At 37.3% G+C, this 14,288-nt stretch overlaps 1 long non-coding RNA gene across 1 annotated transcript; it reads left to right on the top strand.

Annotated features, from left to right (window-relative positions):
• The first annotated feature begins 11,077 nt into the window (after positions 1–11,077).
• Positions 11,078–13,736, top strand: LOC113322026. The gene is made up of 2 exons (XR_003346930.1): positions 11,078–11,431; positions 11,624–13,736. It is a non-coding gene; the product is annotated as an uncharacterized LOC113322026 (long non-coding RNA).
• The last annotated feature ends 552 nt before the right edge of the window (positions 13,737–14,288 follow it).

The following is a 14,288-nucleotide window of genomic DNA, read 5'->3' as shown; positions in this document are numbered from 1 at the left end:
CAATTAATTTGTGTTGTGGTGAACAACAATTTGTCCACCATTTTCCTCTTGAGAGGAATCCTCTGACTTCTGTCTATCAAAGCGATTTGACCATACATTCTTCTCTAATGGTCTTATTTTGTCTTTGGAAACCAACTTCTTAGACAAAGATAAAATCCTACATACCTCAGCAGTTTTTTGAGCAAGTTTAAGCTTGCTTGCCAATCGATTTGCTCTTCGTTGAAGTTTTTTGGCGTGCCTCACTTGATGTTTGTACTTGTAACATCTTGATAGTTCATGACCCTTCTGAGAACAAAACGAGCACGTCAAACTTGGATAATATTCATGCATCTGTGGTGTGAAAGCAGCCAGACACATAGTAGATCCTGAAACATTAAAAACAGGGTTTCCAAAGGATTGGTCAATTGATTCTTCCAGCTTGATTGGATTCTCTTGTTTACCGAAACCATCAAGGTTGATATATGTATTGCTACAATTATCAAAATCAATGTTTTCACATAGAAGACCAACACTTGATTTCCTATCTTCATCAGAATCATAGACCTCAGATATCTCATCAAGTATTACAGCAAGACATTTGTTCCCAGTATATTTTCTACGATTTTGGCACTCGTTTGCAAAATGACCAAAACCTTTACACTTAAAGCACTGTGGCATATCCTCGTCTCAGCCTTGTCAGCATCCCTGTTTTTAGGAGGAAAGCGATTGTGAGGTTTATCTGATAACCTAGGTTTGTCTCTTGAAAACCGTTTACTTCTCTTCAATAGAAGATCCCTAAACTGTCTTGTGATCAAACAGACTGATCTGTCAAGATCTTCATCCAAAAAATCACCCTCAAACTTATCATCCTCAGAGACATAAACACTTTTACTTTTCTCAAGTAATTTAGTGTTCTTTTGTGCTTTAAAGGCAACATCTTTTCCGATTTTGGATGTATGCTCATGATCAAAGATATTTAGCTTTCCAACCAATGTATTTCTGGAAAGATTATCAAGGTTATTTCCCTCAATGATGACATGCTTCTTAGACTCGTATCTAGATGGCAGTGATCTGAGAATTTTCATCACAATGTCCTTTTCAGGAATAGTCTTACCCAATGCAAAATATGCATTAACAATTCCAGACACTCTGTGATTAAACTCATCAAATATATCTTCATCTGCCATACGAAGGTTCTCCCAATCGGAATTAAGGTTTTGAAGCCTAGCTTCCTTTTCACTGAAGTTACCTTCAAATACAGTTTCTAAGATATCCCAAGCATCTTTAGACCTAGTGCAATTAGATACATGGTTCTGAAGATTTGGGATAATGGCATGAAGATGGCATTCAAACCGTCGGAATTTTACTTTGCAGCAAGTATCTCGGCAGAACTGTATTCACCAATATTCTTGGGAACGTTTACATCTCCAACTGACACAACGGGAGCATCATAGCCATTAAAAACATATACCCATGATTTAAAATCACGTGCTTGAAGAAAAGCTCGCATAGAAATTTTCCACCATAAGTAATTTGAGCCATCGAAGACTGGTGGTACGTTAATAGAGATATCACCTCTGTCCATAGAGTCAGATCGCTACAAACACAGACTTGTAAGTTCTTAAACGTGTTTGCCTGCTCTGATACCAATTAAAAAAGCGGGGGTCTAACAACACCACCCAATATTTCGCTTAGCAATCTGTATGGAAATTTTTTAAAAGAATCAACAAGACTCAATCAATTAAAAGTATATCAACGAGTTTATATATCTCTCTCGAGTTGATTTACTCAAGTAGGAATTGCGAGTTCTAATCAAATACAAGGAATAAGTTGGATGGTACCAAAGACCAATATCCAAGGATCAATCAATGACAATCAACAACCAAAGGTTGGATTATTCTAATTGATAATCTATACGCGTAACTTGTATTAGTCCAATTATAAAGATAAAACAATACAATGCGGAAATAGAAATAACACAGACACCAGAAATTTTGTTGATGAGGAAACCGCAAATGCAGAAAAACCCTGAGACCTAGTCCAGATTGAACATACACACTGTATTAAGCCGCTTTAGACACTAGCCTAATCCAAACTAACTTCAGACTGGACTGTAGTTGAACCCCAATCAGTCTCCCACAGATCCAAGGTATAGTTGTACTCCCTACGCCTCTGGTCCCAGCAGGGTACTGCGCACTTGATTCCCTTAGCTGGTCTCACCCACAACTAAGAGTTGCTACGACCTAAAGTCGAAGACTTGACAATAACCAAATCTGTCTCACACAGACAAGTCTATCAAAGGATTAATCTGTCTCCCACATATAAATCCTAAAAGGTTTGTTCTGTCTTTTGATAATGATCAAGGTGAACAGGAACCAATTGATAATCCGGTCTTATATTCCCGAAGAACAACCTAGATTTATCAATCACTTTACAACAATCTTAATCGTATGGTAGCGAAACAAGATGTTGCAGAATCACAAACAATGAGACGAAGATGTATGTGATTACTTTTTATATCTTGCCTATCGGAGATATCAATCTCAAGCCAATCAATCTGATTGTACTCGTACGATAGAAGATGCAAGATCAGATCACATAACTAGGATAAAAGTAGTATCAGTCTGGCTTCACAATCCCAATGAAGTATTTAAGTCGTTAACCTGGTTTAGAAGAAGAAAACCAAAGGTTAAAGGAGAAACGACTCTAGCACGCAAACTAGTATCACACGTAAGGTGTGGGGATTAGTTTTGCACAATACTAGATGTCTCATTTATATAAACTTTCAAATCAGGGTTTGCAATTAAGTTACCTTGGTAACAAAGCAATCAATATCCACCGTTAGATGAAAACATGATTTAGATTCAAGCTAATATTTCTCAACCGTTAGATCGAAAACTTAGCTTATTATACACACTTGACAATGCACGCTTCTAGGTTTGTTAACCGTACCCAAACGTATGCACTTGTTGGTTCAACAATAGTTAGCCAAAAGGTTAGCCATATGAGCCTTTCATATCAACCATGTTCTTATTCACCATAACTAGTTCAAATGACTTCAAGATGAACTAGTTAGAGTGTTTTTCAATTGCAATGAAATCTTATGTAACTACACAAGACACAATTGAAGCAAAGATGATTTGGTTCACTTGAATCGCTTCATGAACTTTTATAGCCACGGTTTGCAAACTGCTTCCTTAGTATTTTTAAGTTTAAGTTCAGAAATCATCTTCAGATATACAACCTTCTCAAGTTCGCAGACTAGGTTCGCGAACTTAAGTTACCGGGCAGAGTTCACAAACTCCAGCAGAAATTCTCGGGTATGAGAACTTCGCCGGTTCGCGGACTGGGTTCGCGGACTTGGCTCACGCAAGTAGTTTGTCAACTCCAGCAGAAATTCTCGGGTTTGAGAACTTCGGCAGTTCGCGTACTGAGTTCGCGGACTTGGTCACGCCATTCTTCCGGTTCTCTTGATCAACAAAGTTCGCAAACTTTGGTTCAAGGAATAGGACTTATACATAAATGTGTTTCCACAACAATGCTTATGTCCACCATTGGTTATGTAATCTAAACTCTCATTTAATTCATTGAAACATTCTTAGAGGACGTTATACAGTTGTTACACCATTTCTCGTCAAAGCAATTTTCAAGATGATTGAAACATATTATGACTTTCGTCACATGGTAATGATAAACTTGGTTGAAGCGAAAATCTTACCAACTCATATTTCGAGATATAGATAGGTGAGGTATACTCGGCTCGAAATACCAAATGTGTATAATCAAAGTCTATATATATATATTGCATACGACTTCTTGTCTAAAAGAGTAGGAGATAGAGTAGATAGAATTTTGAGTGATAGATAAGTTCAAGTCTTCACATACCTTTTTTTCGAAAAGTTCCACCGGTTCCTTGAGTAGTTCTTCTTATTATATGCTGAATCGCCATGAAGTCCTTGAGCTCAACTACACTTTCTATCCTAGTCCGAGACTTAGCTATAATAGACTAGAAATCAAGATTTATAGTTTTGATCACTAACATTGACAAACATGCTTGAGATAGTAACGCATACGAGTTCGACCGAGCAATGCTCTAACACTTTTTATCCTAGTCCGAGACTTAGCTATAATAGACTAGAAATCAAGACTTTTAGTTTTGATCACTAACATTGACAAACATGCTTGAGATAGAAATGCATGCGAGTTCGACCGAGCAATGCTCTAACAATCTCCCCCTTTGTCAATTTTAGTGACAAAACTATCAATACATATGGAATACAAAAAATATAAAGAAACTTTAGTATCTCCTATTCCACATGTCTAGCCTTTAACATTCCTCGAAATCTTCGTCACTTCCAAGTACTCCAATGATCCCAAAGGTTGTAAGTTTAGCATCACGGTTGTTGAAGATCCGTAGCTATAACAATGAGAAAACATAGTTCTCGATCATTGTTATACAGTGCCATAGTATTATTACATAGCGTCAAAGTTTAAATGTATCACAACTTCAACAATAATACTATGGTGATATGTATTACTCCCCCTTAGTCAATACTCTATCTCACATGGAAACCACTCCCCCTTACACAATGATCCGAAAACCATATGTATTTGTAGTATGAACTACATATTAATTCTCCCCCTTTTTGTCAATAAAATTGGCAAAGGTACAAGAACGAGATCATAATGAAATTTCCAAGAGAGACATTTCATGACAAAAGGAAAAAAAATACATACCAACTAATTTAGATGCAATCATAAATCCTGTGCTAAATGCATTCATCAAGGAGTTTAAATATACAAGAATAACCCCTCTAAAATTCCACAGGCGCAGACCGCTCATGATATGACCATTAAGCACAAGTTCAAAAGAACTCTCTCCCATTTGATGTCATTCCAGAAGGAACAACAAGAGCGACCTTAATTTCGAAAGAAAAGAAGGATTTTATTGGACACAAAAAAACATGTGAATGATTTCCTATATCCAAAAACTCAATCAAGTTAATCACAAGTAAACCCATGATTAATTTAATCGGAATACGCAATCAAATTAAACACAAAAAGTGATCAATTCAATTGATTATGCTCAACATAAGAGAACTTATGTAGACACGAAAAATACTCAACTAGATTAATTACAAGAGAAACCCATAATTAATCTAATTGGAATACACAACCAAACTAATCAATTTAATTGTCATTTATTTTGCTCGACATAAGAAAACTTACGGAGCAATAACTAAATCACCAAACAAGATGATTAATTTAGTTCAATATGCTCGACATAACATATCTCACGGAACAACAACTAAGCTCAAAAATAAACTTGGTTGTATAGTACTCAACATAAGATACATTATGGAGCCTCACAGTAATACATAAAATATGGATCAGGGATGATCAATACTGCGGAATACACAAGGATTCATTCTATTTTCCACCACTATTTGCATAACGATATTAATAGACATAATCCTTTAAAACAAAAGATTTTAACCTATCTTCCATCAAATATTTGACAATATAGGCTTAACTTTTGTATTTGTCAAAAGTCCATTCATTCTTTTACCAGTACGTGAATACCGATCACGAACGACTTTACTTTTGACAAGGTATGGGACAAATATAGTTCACGGACGTAAACACCAATATCCCATAACAAATTACAATATAACAAATCATAAAGATTAAATACTGCAAAACATCATCCTCCAAATATTTTTAAAATTTAAACCAATAAACTTAAAAAAAGAACAAGAAGATGAAAATAATAGCTATTTGTAGTCACAATCATTGTTATTCCAAGCACTAGTTATTCCTCCAACTAAGCCGACAAGAAGACATACTAGGTAAATAAACAAAACTCGGTTTTCCTTGATGATTTCATACCTCTGGAAGGGTCCATCGAAATAGGAATCACTGATATCCTTGATCTTGTTGACCGTAGAGACCCCATGTTCATGAGTGAGAACATTTTTTTTCGATCAATAATGTGAGCGAAATGTCGAGCCTTAGCGCAGTCAAGAATAACTTTCTTTTGATTCCTCATAAAGATGTTCTGAGTACCAAGGATTTTTGCATGTCCATCAAAAAGTTGGTTTATCTGCAGTTGAAGGTTAGCAAGTTCGTTCTTTACTTCATTCTGAACGAGAATTAAGTCCTTGATAGATTCTCCAATCCAAGAGTTATACTCTTTCCTTTCAAGCATCTTCTTCAGAATAAACTCTTGAGCATGATCACTTCCTTTGAGATCATCCTCTACAGTAGGGTTAACTTCTTCTTTGGGAACAGTTTCCATCGAGTTCCTTTCTAAAGATTAATGAACGCATATATGAGATATGTATATGTTCAAGCGTACACCCTAGATAGAGACCCTAGAGTTCCTTGAGGAGATATTGACGTTCGTGGACTAAGCCATACGCCAAAAAAAAGTGGACCCAACCAGGAAAACTTCATACTGTGTCGCTTTCAAAATTTCTCCATCCCTAAAAAGAAAGGTCACAGAGATGAAAGAAAGAATTACTAATAACTCACATCATAAGATATAAAACATACAAACCGATGAAAATCAGCTAATTACTTGAGCATCTCTTAAACATCATCCTTGTATCTCTCAAGTTAGATACAAGAACGGAACTTTCTGTTACTAGGTAGCATAGGGAGACATAGTCTCACCATAGGTTTTGAGAGAGTAGTTGTGATTTCCACCAGGATATGTGACCTCATAATTTCTTGTTTTCCCTTGGCAGTTTCCAAATATAGGAAAATTTCTCACAGCCCTTCCCGAAGGTTCAAGAAAAGAGGCTTTCTGATTACTGAGTCTAGGACCTCTAGAGATCGGTTCTAGAGGATTCTCCGAAATGGGTATCCATACTCTAGACTTAGATTTATCAGAGTTGTTCTTATAAGCATAGCACATGCTTTCATTAGCAGCACAAGGATTTATACCACTAGAATGCACCAAAGTCCTGTAATGATTTCTAGGAAAGAGATCATTTTTATAAGATGCCTGGTTTCCTGTGAGCATGAGGTTCACTGCAGTAGTCGACAGATTATTTACTCCATTGACAGTGGAAAGAAGCAAATTACGAAGTTTAGAAATTTGTTTCTTCCCGGCAAAACAACGGATATCATAGTGATTTCCTTTTCCACATAAAGTACAGGTTCATGGAGAAGACGTAACAGAAGGCATCTGTTTTAACTTTATAGCCCTGTGAGAAGATTGTAAGTTATATAAACTTTTCTCGACACAATCTTTTTTTGGAGGATATTTCTTCATGTACTATATGTCAAGAGGAACATTTGGAACAGAAGATTTTTTCCTTAAGACAGAGTTTTCCTTTTCCAAGGTCATACAATGTTCATGGGCTAGTGAAAGTGGTGCTTCTAGCTTCTCTTTTTCAACACGAAATCTGCCAAGATCATATGAATGCATCTTGATTAAACGTTTTTCTCTAATTGAGCCTTCTTTGACAATCTTTTCAAGATCACAAATCTTTTCACGCTGTAGATTATTTTCTTGAAGAAGTTTCTCAATATGTTTAGAGAATGACTCAATGATGTTATAGAGTACACGTTCTCGATCCATAGACTTTCCAAATTCATCGATGAGCTGATCATGATTCTGAAGATCAACAAACTCAGTAGAATTTTTTGAGATCCTGGTGAGCTTAATTTCAGCTTTTGCCATTGTGTCCAATGTCTCATTGGAGGAAGAGTGGTCAACACAAGATGAGACAGTCTTCCTACCTCGGGATTCAAAAGAATCAGCTAAGGAGCAATCCTTTGAGGTATTCCCGAGACAATTGGCATGGTTGAAAGCTTTAGGAAGCATCTTGGTATGCGTAAGAGATTCTTTCCTCAGTCTCAGATTGCTACAAACACATACTGGTAAGGTCTTGAACGTGTTTTCCTGCTCTGATACCAATTAAAAAAGCGTGGGTCTAACAACACCACCCAATATTTCGCTTAGAAATCTGTATGGACAAACGAATATAATTTTAAGAGACTCAACAAGACTCAATCAATTAAAAGTATATCAACGAGTTTATATCTCTTTTCTTGATTTGATTTACTCAAGCAAGAACTGCGAGTTCTAATCAAATACAAGCAATAACTTGGATGGTACCAAAGACCAATATCCAAGGATAAATCAATATCAATCAACAACCGAAGGTCGGATTTCCAATTGATTGTTTCAAACGCACAACCTGTATTATTTCAATTATAAGGATAAAACAATATAATACGGAAATAGAAATAACACAGACACCAGAAATTTTGTTAACGAGGAAACCGCAAATGCAGAAAAACCCCGGGACCTAGTCCAGATTGAAGACACACTGTATTAATCCGCTACAGACACTAGCCTAATCCAAGCTAACTTCGGACTGGACTGTAGTTGAACTCCAATCAGTCTCCCACTGATCCAAGGTACAGTTGTACTCCCTACGCCTCTGATCCCAGTAGGATACTGCGCACTTGATTCCCTTAGCTGATCTCACCCACAACTAAGAGTTGCTATGACCTAAAGTCGAAGAATTGACAATAAACAAATCTGTCTCACACAGACAAGTCTATCAAAGGATCAATCTGTCTCCCACAGATAAACCCTAAAAGGTTTTGTTCCATCTTTTGATAATAATCAAGGTGAACATGAACCAATTGATAATCCGGTCTTTTATTCCCGAAGAACATCCTAGAGTTATCAATCACCTCACACCAATCTTAATCGCATGGTAGCGAAACAAGATGTTGCGGAATCACAAACAATGAGACGAAGATGTTTGTGATTACTTTTTATATCTTGCCTATCGGAGATATCAATCTCAAGCCATTCAATTTGATTATACTCGTACGATAGAATATGCAAGATCAGATCACACAACTACGATAAAAGTAGTATCGGTCTGGCTTCACAATCCCAATGAAGTCTTTAAGTCGTTAACCTGGTTTTAGAAGACGAAAACCAAAGGTTAAAGGAGAACCGACTCTAGTATGCAAACTATTATCACACGTGAGGTGTGGGGATTAGTTTTGCACAGATACTAGAGTTCCCCTTAGATAGTCTTTCAAATCATGGTTTGCAATTAAGTTACCTTGGTGAAAAAGCAATCAATATCCACCGTTAGATGAAAACCTGATTTAGATTCAAGATAATATTTCTCAACCGTTATATCGAAAACTTAGCTTGTTACACACACTTGAAAATGCACGCTTCTAGGTTTGTTAACTGTACCCAAACGTATACACTTGTTGGTTCAACAATAGTTAACCAAAAGGTTAGCCATATGAGCATTCGATATCAACCACGTTCTTCTTCACCATAACTAGTTCAAATTATTTCAAATGAACTAGTTAGAGAGTTGTTCAATTGAAAGGAAATATCATGTACTACACAAGACATAATTGAAGCAAAGATGATTTGATTCACTTGAATCGGTTCATGAACTTTTATAGCCACGGTTTGAAAACTGCATTCCTTAGTCTTTTTAAGATTAAGTTCAGAAATCATCTTCAGATATATAACCTTCTCAAGTTCGCAGACTAGGTTCGTGGACTTAAGTTACTGGGCAGAGTTTACAAACTCCAGCAGAAATTCTCGGGTATGAGAACTTTGCCGGTTTGCGGACTGGGTTCGCGGACTGAGTTCGCGGATTTAGTTTCACGCAAGTAGTTTGTCAACTCCATCAGAAATTCTCGGGTTTGAGAACTTCGGCAGTTCGCGGACTGATTTCGCGGACTTGGCTCACGCCATTCTTCCGGTTCTCTTGATCAACAAAGTTCGCAAATTTTGGTTCAAGGAATAGGACTTATACATAAATATGTTTCCACAACAATGCTTATGTCCACCATTGGTTATGTAATCTAAACTCTCATTTCAATCACTAAAACATTCTTAGAGGACGTTATGTAGTTGTTACACCATTTCTCGTCAAAGCAATTTTCAAGATGATTGAAACATATTATGACTTTCGTCACATGGTAAAGATAAACTTGGTTAAAGCGAAAAGTGTACCAACTCATATTTCGAGATATAGATAGGCGAGGTATACTCGGCTCGAAATACCAAATGTGTATAATCAAAGTCTCTATATATATATAGGTATCATAAGACTTCTTATCTCAAAGAGTAGGAGATAGAGTAGATAGACTTTTGAGTGATAAATAAGTTCAAGTCTTCACATACCTTTTTGTCGAGAAGTTCCATCGGTTCCTTGAGTAGTTCTTCTACTTGTATAATGAATCACCATGAAGTCCTTGAGCTCACTACACTTTCTATCCTAGTCCGAGACTTAACTATAATAGACCAGAAATCAAGACTTATTGTTTTGATCACTAACATTGACAAACATGCTTGTGATAGCAACGCATGCGAGTTCGACCGAGCAATGCTCTAACAATTTGGTGTATACAAACCGCAATCGCACATTAATATCTCCTTCTTCACACTTGTATTACGTCTTTTGTACTGTGAAATATGGTGCACAAACAATTAATCATGTGAAATACGGTGCAAACTATAATTTTCACTTCATTCACTTTAAAAACTATGAGATCCAGTCTTCTCTGCAAATCCAACGCATTTTTCACCTCATTGCGGACAGAATAAGGTCAACTGGGCAGATGTCCTATTTCCCTCTTTAGATGTTTTTGCTTTTTGTTAACCAAAGAATGACAGAGATGCAACTGTCTTCTTTTAAATACAATTATTCAGCAATGTTTATGATGATAATGGAAGAATGACGATGATGAAACTAAGTCAGTAAACCGTATAGAGTTTTGTATAAAATAACTTAAATCAACATGAATAATAACATAGATTTACCTGATTCTGATGCTAAGCAGTAGAGCGATTACATAAACCTCATACTTTATGGATATATTTTTTTAAAGTGAAGTGATGCATTGGTTTCATAGTGTAACCTCAAAGACGTCGCACAATAATCTGTTTAGGGCACACGTCATCACCATTTTTAGCTCCGTAGACTTTTGTGAAACAACAGATCTGGAAAGTAGGAATGTTATAACTGCCTTTCATTTCGAAGGACTTGGGACAAATACCCTTATGGAACTTTACAAATTCCATCGATGGCATAATTGAAAATTTATTCAAAAACATAATTTATTTACTTCTGTATTTAGGCTTCCCATCTCACTTTCGGTCTTCTCCACTTCTTATCACAGAAGAAGACCCCATCGCTCCCACCATCATCTTCATCGCTCCGACCAAAACTAAGACTGACACCACTACAGCCACCACTACCACCTCCATCATGTCTGCCACTATTATTAACATATTTATTATGATATGTATTTAATTTGTGTTCTATCATGTTTTGGTTCATGTTCTTCATCAACGAAATCAATCGAAAACATCAGTTCATGATGATTTGTTCTGAATCGTTGGAGAAAATATGATGAAAATCATCAATAACAACTGAAAACAAAGGTTAATTAGCAAAAAATAATATCTCCTTATCGTTCTTGAACAATTCTTCTTGTTTTTTTGCTGATGTTGGTAACCTAATGTCTTCAATTTCATCTCGATTCTCATTTCTGATTCGTTATCAAAGTTTAGATTTTACATTAATCTCATCTTAATCTTGCTTCTGACATGGATCTGTTTGCAAGTTTGAAACAGAAATAGAGAAATGAAGTCAGGCATTAAGTTGAACAGAATGACATAGCTAGATGGGAGTCTGTTGAAGTTGAGAAGAATGGGCTTTGTTTGGATTTGATTTTTAACAGGGAAAGAAGATGATTGCTGGTGTTAATGAAAATTAGGGTTTGACAACGACTGAGTACAATGAACAATTAGGGCTTGTGATTGTTCAATTCAGGGTTTTAATTGTTCATTGGAGCTGAGAATATAGAGAAGAAGAGAGAATGTTCTATGATGGTGATGCTGTGTCGCAGTGGTTAGGATATTGCAGTTCAAGATGGTTGTGTGGATATAATGGTAGGAGTTAATATTACAAAAAAGGTTTGCAGTTGGTTGATGTGTTGATGATGTTATTGCAGTATCATTGCAAGTGGTTGGTGGACAATACTGAGATGAATAATGAGAGAACAAGATACTGAAGAAGGAAGTAATTGGGTCTTGTTTATGAAATTGATTCTCTGAGCTGATGGAATTTTGGGCTATGGTGAATCTCTTGCAGATATGTATGCTAGGGAGTGAATTCACAGAGAGATGATGGAGGTTCTGGTGTCAGGTGGATAAGTTGTAGCTGATGGATGTTGTAGATGACATGGTTTTGTAGTAATGAACATAAGGAAGAAAGAGAGGTTGGTGAGTGTCGATGGATATGAATCTGTGTTGATGTCTGTGGTTGAATTTTTTTATTCAAGAAGTTAGAAGAAGTAGCTATCCGGGGTTAAGGGAATGCTGATGTTGGTTGTTGAAGTAGTGAAGACATGACGTGGAGTTAATTGATATGGCTGAATTACAAGAAGTGAAGCTGAAATAGATGTATGTTTAGGAATTGTACGTGGTGGATAGTTGAGCTACAGAGTCCAGTGCGGTACTGCTGCTTTACAGCTGAAAAAGCTAGGTCAAGAAGGAGCTATGTGTGGGGTTTGCACTGGTGTAAGAGAGCAAGTTGAAGATGAGTAGTGCAGAGATTGTGTTGAATAAATGGAACTCAAGATTGTAGGGGAGTTGTAATGTTGCTGGAAAAACTGTGCTGGGATGCAGAGAATGAAACAGTAGCAGTGTGGATTGTGTTGCAAAACTTAAGATTTTAAAGGTTGCCTGGAGTTACAATTGAGGCCAAAATGGTGACAATGAATGAATGGGTTTGTTTGCAGATAGATGGCTTTGATGTGATGAGTTAAATCGTGAAATCTGATGATGTATCTATATCGTGTGGCAGTGTATGGATTTTAAATTTGCAGGTGTAATCCGTGAAGGTTCCGAGATAAAGAATGAAGGTGAAACTGAGTGTACTACTTTGGTTTGCAGATGGGATGGTACAACAGGTGTTTGATCTGAAGCTGGTTTGCAATGCAGATGTTATCGGGTCTGAAGCATAGCAATGGATTATGGAGCTTCTGAAGTGCAGTTGGTTTATGTTGCAGTGGACTTGTGTTGGATGCGCTCAAACTATTGGAGACAACTTGGCCTAGTTGCTTCCACTATTGGAGACAACCTGAGCCAGTTGCTTCCTTTTTTTGGAGACAACTTGAGAAAGTTTCTTTCACTTTTGGAGGCAACTTGAGCTAGTTGATTCCATATTGGAGGAAACTTGAGCTAGTTGATTCCATTTTGGAGGCAACTTGGCTATGTTTTTTGGTCCATTCATTCATCTGAAAATTATACTATATGGTAACACAAGGTTGTGTTGAGTTGCTGATGATGGTTATGCTGCTGATGGTGTTTGAGTAGGGGCATGGAAGTGACTGCATCTATTGGCTCATGTTGCAAGTGTGCATAGATGGTTGTGGTCATGAAGCTATTGCAGGTAGAGTTACAGTAGAAGAGATGGAGGATATGGTGTTGTCTGGTGGTGGTTTGAATTGTTGGTTGAGCACTGATGGTGTGGCAAATATGTGAGTCTGTTTACTGGTTTTGCAATTGAAAATATGATAATGCAGTAAAGAAATATGGATCCAGAGATGCTGGTATGTGATTTTGATATGTATTTTTTGTATAAATGAATCTGTGTTTTAATGGTAGCACAACTGACTATATGTCAGAAAATGTGTGTTCGACTCACACTAGGTTCACTCATTTGTGTATATGTTTTAATTTTTGGAGACCACTTGTGATAGTTGCCTCCATATTTGGAGAAAATTTGGGCTAGTTGCTTTCACTTTTGAAAACAACTTTGTGCAAGTTGCCTTCCCTTTTGAAGACAACTTGAACTAGTTGCCTCAGATTCGTAGACAACTTAAGTTAGTTGGATCCATTTTGTTTTGCAACTTGTTTATGTAACACTATTTGTTGGAGACAACTTGAGCTAGTTGCCTCCACTTTTGGAGACAACTTGAGCTAGTTGCCTCTCATATGGACACAACTTCAGCAAGTTGACTCCACATGACGGTGGTAGTTGGCGGCTGTGATGGTGGTTGACGGCGGCGGTGGGTGGTGGATACAAAGAAAGTGGTGGTGGTCTGCGGTGGTGGTGGATGATGGTCGGTTATGGTGGTGGCTGATGGTCGGCGGTGGCGGAAAGTGGTGGTTGGCGTTGGCGATTGCCGATGACAGAAAATGGTGGTGGTCGTCGGCGGCGGCGGTGGTAGACAGTGGTGTTGGTCGGTGGCGGCGGTGGTGGATGGTGGAGGCGGTGCTGGACGGTGGTGAT

Source organism: Papaver somniferum, chromosome 11, assembly GCF_003573695.1.
Source record: "Papaver somniferum cultivar HN1 chromosome 11, ASM357369v1, whole genome shotgun sequence".
Lineage (NCBI taxonomy): Eukaryota > Viridiplantae > Streptophyta > Magnoliopsida > Ranunculales > Papaveraceae > Papaver > Papaver somniferum.
Note: the sequence above shows the minus strand (reverse complement) of the source record. Positions and strands in the feature narration are given on the sequence as shown.